This window comes from Uloborus diversus, chromosome 3 (genome assembly GCF_026930045.1).
Source record: "Uloborus diversus isolate 005 chromosome 3, Udiv.v.3.1, whole genome shotgun sequence".
NCBI classification, from domain to species: Eukaryota; Metazoa; Arthropoda; class Arachnida; order Araneae; family Uloboridae; genus Uloborus; species Uloborus diversus.
This window is the reverse complement of record NC_072733.1, coordinates 28577909-28590799: the sequence shown is the minus strand read 5'-3', so window position 1 is coordinate 28590799 and position 12891 is coordinate 28577909.

The window sequence follows — 12891 nt, the reverse complement described above, 5'->3', positions numbered from 1 at the left end:
ATCCTCAACCGCGTAATCTAGCGCAGCTGGCCACGGCATTAGAGTCGGCATGGCTCAACATCCCAGAGAACACCTTCAGGGACCTAAGTGACTCTCTTCCTGCACGTCTCGCAGCAGTCCGCTCTGCGAAAGGTGGTTATTCTTGCTTTTGACAGATGGTCACATTAATGTGACTGGACTGTGTATAAATACAAATGTGATGACGAGCAACAGGCCCTTGACCCAGCTAGGCTGGTCCTAGTCAATTTATTAGTCCTCAATCAATGGCCCTCTTAAAGCTATCCACCCCCTTGCTCATTACCACCTCTTCCGGTAAGCTGTTCCAAGTGCCCACAACCCTACTAAAGTAGTAGCTTTTCCTTACTTCCAGGTTAGTCTGAGATTTGAATAGTTTAAAACAATGACCCCTCGTCCTGCTTTTGGTGCAAAAATTTAATCCATTAACATCATTTATTTTGAAAATTTAAACAACTGAATCATGTCCCCCTGATCCTCCTTTGCACCAGGCTATACATATTAAGCCTATTAAGTCTAGTATCATAATCTAAATCTGAAAGTCCCCTTACTAGTCTAGTTACCCTTCTTTGAAATCTTTCCAATTACTACAAATATCTTTCTTCAGATAAGGCGACCAAAACTGCACAGCATACTCCAAATGGGGTCTTACTAACTCCTATTTAAGGTAGAAGAACATTCTTAGATTTGTGTGAAATTGATCTATTGATAAACCCAAGCATTCTGTTGGCTTTGTTACTTGCAATGCTGCACTGTTGACTAAACTTGAAGTCCTGATTTATTAAGGTACTCAGGTCAATAACATATTCTGCCTGACTAATGATTGAACCCTGTAAACGATAACTCGTACGCTTATTTCCATGACCTAAGTGTAGCACTTGACATTTCCCTACATTAACTGCCATACCCCACTTATTCGCCCACTTAGTAATATAATCTAAATCCTTTTGAAGCTGTTTTACCTGTTCTTCATTTTCTACAATCCCCATAACTTTTACATCATCAGCAAAACAATTCATGCTTCCAGAAATATTCTCATTGATGTCATTCATAAAAATAATAAACAAGAGAGGCCCTAAAACTGAACCCTGAGGAACTCCGCTTAAAACATCACTCCATTTAGAATGATTTCCCCTCAAAACTCCTTTTTGTTTCCTTCCAGTCAGCCAATTTCTAACCCAAAGTAAAGTTTTTCCTCCCATTCATATATCAGCTAATTTGCTAAGAGCAACATGCGGTACCTTATCAAAAGCTTTTTGAAAATCAATGTAAACAACATCCACACACTTTTTGTTATCTAAAGCCAAGGTAACCTTGTCGTAGAAATGCAATAAATTAGTAGCACACGATTTACTTTTCCTGAACCCATACTGCAAACTAGTCAAGAGACTATTAGTCTCTAAGAAATTCATAAAAATAATTTTTATCAAAGTTTCGAAAATCTTACAAACCACTGAAGTCAGACTTTCAGGTCTTTAATTCCCAGCATTACCTTTAGACCCTTTCTTGAAATGCAACGTTATGTTAGCCAGTTTCCAGTCCTCTGACCCTGTCCCTGAGTTATAAGAAGCATTGAAAAAATTTAAAATAGCATCCACTAATTCCTCTGCACATTCAACTAAAATTTTTGGATAAATATTATCTGGTCCCAGAGCATTAGTTGCTTTAATTTTTTTCAAATGAAATAGAACCTCCTCCCTGGAAAACACAAAATCTTCAATCTGCATAATAGCTTGTATCTTGCTGTTGAGATACAGTTATCGTTAAACACACTGGAGAAAAAGTTATTAAGAACATTTGCAATATCCCTATTGTTTTGGATAAAATTTCCATGTTCATCAACCAATGGCTCAATTTGACTATTTCAAGCTTTCCCAGAATTAGCGTAAGCAAAAAATCTTTTAGGATTCCCATTAATGTTATCTGCTAGCGTTTGCTCTAATTTCCTTTTCCGAATCCGTACCAAATACTTAAAATCTCGTCTAGCTCTGAATGAAATTTTTGTGGTATGAATTAATAAGTAAGTGATTTCTTCATGAATACATACACACATGCATAGTTGCCGAATTTAATTGTACATAGTTAAGACAGAAAAAAAATAAGAAAAGTGAAAGTTCTGAAAGTATTAACTGTTTTAAAAAAAACACAAATTTCATTTCTGTTTGTGAAAGTTGTATTTCACAATAGTTTATTTTCAAAAAAGGTAAATAAAAAATCTTATGTACAAGTGATGAACTGCAGTCATAAAGTAAAAATTTACATTTTTGCTTTATCTGCCAGCACACCTTTTTACAAATTCACATTATGTACATGAAAATGCAATTTTTATAGCAGGGCATCAAATATTCCCAAACTTAGCCCCAATTCTTGTAAAGAGTAAAACTGAACATAATTTTGGAGGTTGAAATTTCAGCTAATAAGGAAAGTAAATTATTTATTATATTCAGTAATTAATAAAACAACTTGATGCTACTCTAAGAATGAAAAAAAAAATTCTTTTTAAACTTTAGTAAATAATCATCAGAAAATATAAAGCATTCAAAACCAGTAAAACAAAATGTGCTGCCTAAAATAAATGAACACAAGACATAAATTATTTTCATCACATAAGTTGACAATAAATATGAATTTTCAGTACTTCGAATGTACTTAGTAGTTTCTGATGATCATGTGTGTTTGATTTAAAACCATTCAAAAGTAATGATAAAATAAATATATTAAATGGAGCATAAAGTGCTCCAAATTAAAAAATATCGCTTAAATTGGAATGGGAATTACAAAAATAAACACTTGAAATCATATAATGGATATACCCAACTTGGATATTTTTTTTTCATTTTTATAACTTTAGACAAACACAATAGCAGAAATCTATTTCACAGAGGAACTATGATGTAAATAAAATAAGAGAAAATAACAAAAATGTAAACATAAATCAGTACTTAAGACTAGTTTATATTGTGCTTTAACAATCAACACATATGATAGTAATAGCTACAAAAATACTTTGCAATCACAATCATAATGAAATTCTACACACAACTAAAGTAAGCAACAAAATTTTGTTTCAGAGAAACAATGAAAAATAATAATTAAAAAAAAAAGCTTTTTACAGACAATCAGATCTTTTGTTTTTTATAAAAAAATAAAGAATTGTTGTCTCTTACACTATTCTCTAATATATTGCACTTGAAAGCAGAGTTCAAAAACATATCAAGCTTATAATCGTTAATGCTTTTAATGTTTCATGGTGTAAAATTAAAATGTCTTAAAATTGTCATTCAGGAGCAAACCTACATTTAAGGTCAGGCAATCAAATTTTGAGTTTTATAGATTGAATGCAAAGTTAACAAATTTACAGTCAGCCCTTGTCAACTATTTGATGGGAAAGAAAAAATAAATACTAAGACTACTATAGTAATTTTAGTATATTGCATATTATTAACAAATAAATCATACTGTATTCCACATAGGTTACTTCTTTACCTATTCCTTAACTCCAAACCAACATTAAATAACAAAAGTGTTTACAAATGAGAAAGCATGAAAGAAGATCTTATGTCTGAAATTTGCAGAGAAGGAGCAACTACTTCCTCATCTAAACAGAAAACTTGACTCAACTGAGATCATATTAAAAAAAAAGAAAGTTGCACTGATCTCACTTTATATGAGTAAGCATGATAATTTAAATTCAATAAGGAATTTTTAAAATTTATACTAATGACCATGTTAAGAATTTTCAGCTATAACTTGGTTTTAATATAATTTATACACCATTTTGCATTAAAAGTCATAAAAAACATTTAATTAATATTTTTAAGCATGTACACATTAATGAAATAAAGAATCAAAATATAACGCTTTGCATTTGCTTCATTGAAAATAAACCTGCTGAAAACTTTTTGGTTCAGGTTTACTTATTTAATTTTATTTAGTAAATACAATAACTTTATAACTCCACCTTACCTGATTAATTAAGATCTTGGCCAAATATTTCAAAGAAATCTACCACACATTCAACATGAAAACTTATAATTATGTATTATGTAACTAACCAGTGATTAAAAATTAGAACAGAAATAAAATATTTTCTCTATTCAACTTGATTTGTAATTTTAACACTTTCTGATATTTTATTTTAGCACAGAATTCTTTTATCTAAAAAATGGGATGCAGTAAGCTATAATAAATTTTTTGAAATCATAAAGGGGGCAGGGATATTTAATACCAGAAACACATTAAAATGAAATTTCATTTGCCTTTTCTTTGGTATTTTTAGTAACATCAAATCTTAATGCATAGAATATATTTTTACAAAATTATTAAGATTTTTTAAAAAAAGTGTTTGCAACAAAAGTCACTCTTATAAATCTGATATATAAATGTTTAATATACACAACACATACTAGCAAAGTCAAACTTCAATAAAAAGCAAGATCTTACGAAGTCATACTTCGGAAAAAGATTAAAACAATGCAGGATATGATTTTCTATTGAAATAACTTATTTTTGTGAAAAAATCATTTTTTTGTTTAAATTTACACATTACATATAGTAATGATTTTTTGTTTATTTATATGCGTTGTGACACATATTAAAAAATAAAATAAAAAAGTTGAAACACTTATAACAAAACAAACTGAACTAGAAAGGTATTATACAAAAATCTGCAGAAATATAATGAAAATTTAAAAATTATTTAATTTATTTGGTGCAAAACAATAATATTTAAAAAAAAATACAGCACATAAAAAAGGATCTTAATTTGAAACCTTAGGAAACGAAATTTCTGTATAAAATCACATATAAGCTACAATTTATATTAGCTGCCAGAAAGTAAGGAGTTATCTCCTGTATTTTGGTTATAATTTAACCTCTGTTGTAATTTTCCAATGCTAGACATCATTTATTCAACGACATAGAACTGCTTTAACACATTATAAAACTTTTTATCCATATAGATTTAGGAGAAGCTAATTTTTTACTGATGAACAATATTCAACATTTGATGTAAATGTGTTGAGAAAAAATTCTTTTGCACACTCAAATACCCTAAATTTCTCAGTAAAAATTAAACCCATTCATATTAAGATACAGATTCCCTCATACAAAAAGTTCTGTTATTAACTTTCTCCCCTATATACTTTTTATCAATAAAATCTTCATTATTGTATAGCTGATTCATATTTAAGTGGCTTTTACAATAACATTCCTTACATTATGATGAACTTTTCCTTACATTATATAAGTTTTTCTCAATTGGAAGTTTCTGGTTCAATACCTCTTTTTATTCATATGGACATGAAATGTTTCTTTGGAATGCATGTTATTACAATAGTTCATCATTAATTTTCATTATACTTGCCAACTTTATACAGAACCAAATTCTTCCAATTATATAATGGAGATTCAATTTAATATATTTTCTTTGGGAGACAGACAATCAAAAACAAAATAAAATATGAAAATGACCTTTATGTTTTGTAACAACGAAAACAAAGTGTACTTCTGGAAAAAGCATATAATGTTCAACATTGAACTCCTTTTTTATGTTACTTTTACAGTTATAGTCAGGGGGCTATGGGGGAAGAAACTGCATTTTGTGATAAAATTTTGAAACTTGGCATGTTTATAGACATTGTATATACAAATATTTTAGGAAAGGGAGACATTCCAAAATCCCCCCTCAAAACCCCCCTGGTGGCCATTTTTGGTCTACAGCCAAAAATGGTGATTTTTTAAAAAAATTATTATGTTTTTTTAATTTATTGCTTGTATCACTCCATAAATGTTAATTATATTTTTTACCATTTAAAGCTCCATTAAACGTCTAATTTCCAAAATAACTTCATAAAAAGTGGTTATTTAAAAAAACAAATCAATATTCTTAAATTGCAAATTCTCTGACGTGAATTTTCTCCCCTCATTACATAATTACTGGTTTCTAAATTTAATTAGGGTTATATCACAGTAGGGTTCCAGCTATCCGAACTCCAATTACCCAAACCGTATAATTATCTGGCCATAATGCACCTCGTTTTTTATGACTCAGCAGGCATAGTCGAAACTATTTTTAAAGGGTGCAAGAGAATAAGGATATGAAGGAGAGTCAAGATAACATAATTCTAATAGAAAGAAATTTAAAGTTTGAATTAAATATATTCTTATTTCTATCACACATTACTATTGTTGCTGTTGTTAATTCTTCGTTACCCGATTGATCACTAGTAAGCTTTTATTCATTTTATGAAAAAAAAAAAAACCTAAAATATATTATAAAATGTCTCTAACTACTTCTTACAAAAAGATTCATATTGATGCAATAAAGACACTTTTGACAGAGAAGTTTTTATAACTTAAAAATCCGAGAAAGAAAGCACCATCTCAACGTTCAAATTTTGAAGCACCGTATTAAAGCTGGGGCTTTTAATGTTATTGTTTATTAGATCACAACTTGCAACCAACTTTACCATCTTTTCTGAACCTTTGAAAGAGCCGATTCTGTGTTTTTTTCCCATTTTATTACTTACTAAACGATGTACATATAATTTTAGTAATTATGCTCGATGGTTACCAGTTTTCATGAAAGATCTTTTTTAACCCACAAACCATCCAGACGTACACAAAGCCTTCGAAGAAGGAATGTTTGTTGTAAAAAAGACAAACGTTTTTTCTGTAATTGAATTGGACCATGCTTACATGCAAAAGCAAAACAATGCAGTGGTGAAAGGTGATGGGGGCATAATTGGTCAATCACAGATCCAGTTGCGTTAAAAAGATGGATGTTGGTGGTCTTGAAGTTATCGATTTAGTTACACAATTTGAAAAAATTACCTTGACTCATTCAAAGAAACACTGTATATACGTAATGAAGAAATGTTAAGTTTCCAAAGAATGTTTTCAAGAAAGGTCTTGAAGAGTCAGGCCTTGAAGAGCAATAGCTTAACATGGAAATCCATTTTTGGAAACATCGAAAGCATTGTTCTCATTAGAGAGGAATATAGCAGTAGACGAAGAATATGTGGAGCAACTCATGAAGATTGGGCAGGTTGGGAAAAAAAGTTACAGCAAATTCATAGAGAAAGGAATTGTGCATCAAAAGTCACTTCATATTCACCAGTAGAAAAAAAAAATTTTAGTCTTTCATTTTTACAGAAATACCAGTCAGTCTGTTTAATGAAAAGATTAAAATCTGATGGAGATTCATTTTCAAAGCTTTTCATTATTTGCCATATAGTACATTTAAACCTGGATAAATTTCTCCTCTATGAAAATCAACCTCATCCTCTATCGATTTCAATAAATGGAGCTCTTTGAATGGGAAATAAGTCTAGTTATCAACATTCCTGCTCAATGAATTAACTAATAGTATTCCTACTGATGAAGACTACTCGAAAGAAGAGGAAAACGTTTTGAGAAAGGATGCTGAAGATAAAAATTATGAATGCTAATTTTAGAATAAGCACAGAGATACATTGTAATGCTATTGTCTGTGATGGTTCTTTGATCATTCACATAAAACAACCTAGGACAGAAAATTTTTTGTTTTAGTATCCGAAGTCTATTCAAGATACAGATGCAAGACATATAAGAGGAATAGGAGAAATATATCATTTTGGAGAAAATGGTTTGCTTCAGAGAGCTGGATCAGTAGTTTCCTCCGGAATGCAGATAAGAAGACAGAATTGTTTTTCATGATTGCACTGCCTACACCATCTTGTTTTGCTCTTAAAGATTCGACTGGGATTTTCGTTGAATACAACACCTCTATTCAGTAAATTACCGCCCATTAGCCAGGGCTAAAGCAAAAATACGTGAAATACACCGCCAGCTCTGTCACTTCCAGCCGAGGACTTCAGTTTCGTGCTTATTAGCACTCATCAGCCCGGCATAGGAAAGTGACTGAGCTGGAGATGGAAAACCTCTTAAGGAAGCCAAGAGTGCGAAACAAACTGGTATCTAATATAGAATTAGCAGACCAGACGAGTGACCAAAGCAATGGTTCGGTTCAACCATTATGAGGTAATGGGCGGTAATTTACTGAATATACCTTGCCTTGCGTTCAATCTTCGAGGTGAACCGGACCATTGCTTCGGTCACTCGTCTGGTCTGCTAATTCTATATTAGATACCAGTTTGTTTCGCACTCTTGGCTTCCTTAAGAGGTTTTCCATCTCCAGCTCAGTCACTTTCCTATGCCGGGCTGATGAGTGCTAATAAGCACGAAACTGCAGTCCTCGGCTGGAAATGACTGAGCTGGCGGTGTATTTCACGTACAACACCTCTAGCTCCATAAAATCACCAGGCAGCTGATTGTAGGATCTTCATACATGTTTTGGATGCTGCAGAAAGAGGATACAGACGCATATGCGTAAGAACTGTTGGCGCCTGCTGTCATTTTCGGCATATCATACTTCCATGAGTTGTACAAAAAGGGGAAAAAGAAGATGGGGCTTACATTTGTAACTGGAAAACACTTTCGACTAATACTAGTCCAATATTTTGCTCATAAATTTGGTCAGCAAAAAGCAGTTGCTTAAAGAAGGTTCGATTCATTCTCAGGATGTGATATGACCTCTTTGTTGCAGGTTGTGGAAAAGTGACAATGTGGAAAAGATGGAAAGACTATCCTGGTTGGCGCATTTTTATACCTATCCCAACCTCAAAAAAAAAGTATGCCTGATTAAAAATTTCAAATATCTCATCGAATCTTTGCTACTCATCTACATGTAACGTCCGTCTGTAAATGAAGCCAGAAAACGTTTTTCCACCAGCAAACAAAGATCAATGATTAACTTATCACCCACAGCTGAAGCCCTTTGTCAACTTATTTAGTGCTTATCAAGGTAGATATCAATGGGGCAGTATGTCTAAAAATTTAGCCTGAACGTAAATTCCTGATTTTGGGATTAACAGTGATTGATGAGAAGCACGTTCTTGTTTGTTTGAGTTTGCCCGCAATTTCAAGTGCTAAGCAAATTTATGTCATGCAAGTGTAAAAAACAACTGCCCTCAAATAACTTGTGGGTGCTTCAAAAATGAACTTATCTGCACATCGATGTGTAAATACAGCAAAGGAAAAATGCTATGTATCTGTGCAAATTACTTGTAAATTCAAACGATTTAAAATTATCTTCTGTATAATCATTGTACGTATCACTTACTCAGATTTGTTGTAGTTTTAGTTGTAGTTTTTGCAATTTTTTGTGGGTTACTTTTCAATAAATAAAAATTTTATTAATAATAACAATATTTTAATCTTTATTAACATAGCACTAAACTTCTTATTGCAGTAATTAATAATTTATTCCTCTAACATCATTTAAAACATAGAACAAACGCTTTAAATCATCTAAGAAAAAACTTAAAATTTGTTTTTAAAGCGCTTAATAATAAATTTTGGAGTTCTATGATTAACATATCCATGCTTCCTCCCCGCCCACATTTCGCTAGTGCAAATATAACTTACAAAACTGCAGAATGTGAGTGAAACTTACAAAAAATTGCAAAAAAAAAATGTTCTTTTTTGTTTTGCCAAAAATGAAAATTGATTTCGTTTTAACTAATCAAGGTATTGCATTCATTCTTAAGTAACAGTTCAAATGTTCGTTTCAAATTTTGAAAAAATTACTAGCTTTATTTCTGATTTTTTTATTTCTAGTTTTATTCTTAGTTTTGTAATCAATTTTTATGGGTAAATTTTAAAACTTATGTTCAGATTTTCTAATGTTTCAGATTTCTGGGGCTCGGATTATTGGGTTCTACTAGAAGTGAATTGATTTTTTTTTAACATAGTGCTTTAAAATACATAAAAAAAAAAAACATTTCTCAAACTCCTTCAGAAATGTTCTAGACTTAAGTTAGTTAAAATTTTGTTAAAAAAAATTAATGTTTTTGACATTATTATGAAAATTAGAAAGTTAAGAGGTATTTTGATGGCTTTTTATGCTTTAGAAAGCATATTAGAACTCACAAAAGAAGAAACAGCGGGTATTTTTTCAAAAAATAAATAAAAGCAGTTTCGGATTTTTGACCAAAAATGGCCGCCAGGAAGGGGGTTGGGGGGAATTTGAAATGTCTCCCCTTCTAAAAATGTTTATAAGGACATTTTCTACATGCAAGCCAAGTTTCATGATTTGATCTCAAAATGCAGTTTCCGGCTCTATTTTCTACCATACTATTATATCAAATCTTTAAAAGGAAACAATGAACAGATTCCAATTTTTTACAAAATTGTGGTCATACTCTTAAGAACATGATTGTTCTTTTTGATTCAAACCACTAATGCAAATTCGAAAATATAAGTAACTATCATTTTCTAGTTGCTTGAGAAAATAAACAGTAAAAGCATTTGGATTTATTTACATGATAATTTAACTTGTCAGACTTCAAAAGCAAGGAAGAAAAATAACAAAGTAATATGAAAAGGTTTGACAAATGATATGAAGTTAGTTTAAAAAGTAGTTTTGTACATTTTTTCAGACATAATAGTAAGCAAGCAACCTGATTAATGATTGTAATATTTTAAGAGCATTTTCTTGGGGGGGGGGGGGGACAAGCAAGTAAAAAAATAATTATTTAAACATTATTCTTAGAAGCATTAGTATATTTATTGTTTGTATAGAAAAATCATGAAATAGTAGTGACTCTATTTGGAGTACCATGACTGAATCACTAGTTTAAAAAGATAATTTTTATGTATTTCTGTGTACAGACACAGACTCAACCATAGCTATAGAAATTCATGAAGCAATAAATGTCGGATGCATATTTTTCAAGAAAAATGTTTGCCACGTAATTTTTCAAAAAAATCTAAAATGATAATATCAGTGATAAAAAGCAAAGAAAATGCTTCAAAAGTGAATTGTGCTTAAATCCTCCGAGTAACTCTGTTTTCGTTCTATAATAAATTTCTGTTGAAAATGCTAAGAGTTGGCAAGTGCTTGTGACTCACTCTTAAAATGCTTATTAAACAAGCATTTTAAAATGGAGATGATTATCATTCAAAATAAGCTTAAGAGCACCATAAGTCCTTTTTCTACAATGACAAATTTAGATTTTTACAATTTGCGAAAGTATAAACATTGATGTTCACTTACATTTAAACAAAAGAGCAAGTATTTAACTTAGGTAAGTAAACACTATTTCAGTTTAATCTTCAAAGAAAAGAGAACTATAGCAGAATAAAGAAAGCAACAATTTTCTTTTCAATTGCTTCAAGTCATTTTGTATGAATTAATATAGATATAAGAATAACATTAACCCTCTGCGTCTGGGTCCCCCCCTCTCCTCCCAATATTTCAGCTTGCTATTCATTTGTTCTGATATCTGCTTTTTGTATTTTGAGTAATCCAATGTCTGTGACAGACATGTTGTCAAGTTTCAATGGTGTTATTCCTAGGAATAACAAGAAAAACTCTTTTGATATTAAAGATAGCAATGATTTTGACAAATAGATCATGCAAATATCACACACACTGAAATTGCATATTACACACGATTTTCGATTGTATGTTATATACAATTTAAAAATGCCAAATTAAATTATTTTTTCATTTATTTAAAAACATTAGTTACACAAGTAAATAACAAGAAATATAGATTGTAAAAAACGCATGAAAATTCACCTGTATTTCAAGTCTATACTTTTATCAAAATTGCACAGTACGCTGAGGGTTAATTAGGAAAGATTATCAATTACTATTTTGATACGAAAATGCTATCACGTTTTATAAATTCTGTAGACTCAGCACCATTTTTAACTTATTAGGTTAGCTAGTTAACTAGCTCAGTTTACTATGATAGTTGCTAAATACATATATCTTCTGTAATAACAGCTTATAGCAAACATTTATTTGAAATTTTAATGAAAAATATCATACACTGATTTTTCCTCTAATGTAATAACTTTCCCAGATAAGTTTTTCTTCCTTTTTCTTTAAAGAATTGTGATACTGTAATGTACAGCATGATTTTGACAGCAACAAATGCTCATATTGATCTTAGTTTTTGCAGTTTTAATTTATACAAGATTAGGCATAACGAAATTTGGAACATATGCACTGCAAACTAAAATTTCCTAATGATGATAGGAAATTTCAAATATTCTGATGTTTTATTTTGATAAATAACATAACTACTGTAATTACAAAGTTTTAGAAAATATAATGCATTTCATGCAAATTTTGTAAATAAATGTACATAGCAGTTCTCACATCTCAGTATTTCATTCAGTACACACCAGAAGTACTTGCTGAATCCACCCAAAAGCTGTACATGACTTTCTGCAAATGCATATAATACATACTGATCTTCCTGAAGTTGTATTAAGCACAAACACGACTTTTTTACTTCAATTCAAAAGTTAGGAAAGACAGTATAGTTGGTTTAATCCAACTAATATCAGCATATTTCTTCAAAATAGGCTATTAAACGTTTTTTCCCCCACCGAATAGAAGACCACCTTTCATTCCATCAAACATTTCAAGATGGATATCAAGGATTGTGTCAACTTAAAAGAAATATTTTGTCAAAAAAGAAAAAGGAAAGAAAAAAAAAGTTGAATATATTTGAACAATAAATATAGTAAGATGAGTCAATAAAAATATAAAACCACAAAACGTTAATTGCATAAGGGGAAACACTTGAGGTAAGATCACAGCTTAATATGATAATGATGGAAAATAATATTCTATTATTATTATTAATTTTTTTTTTTTGGAATTAACATTCAGTAAGCTAGATACTACAATACTTGATTTGTTTTCTTGCTTTTGACTTCTATAGCTCAGCATATGAACCAATGATAGGAGCAAGACATTACACACTTCCACTGATAAATACAAGGAATGCCCATTCTACACCATAATCACAGCTA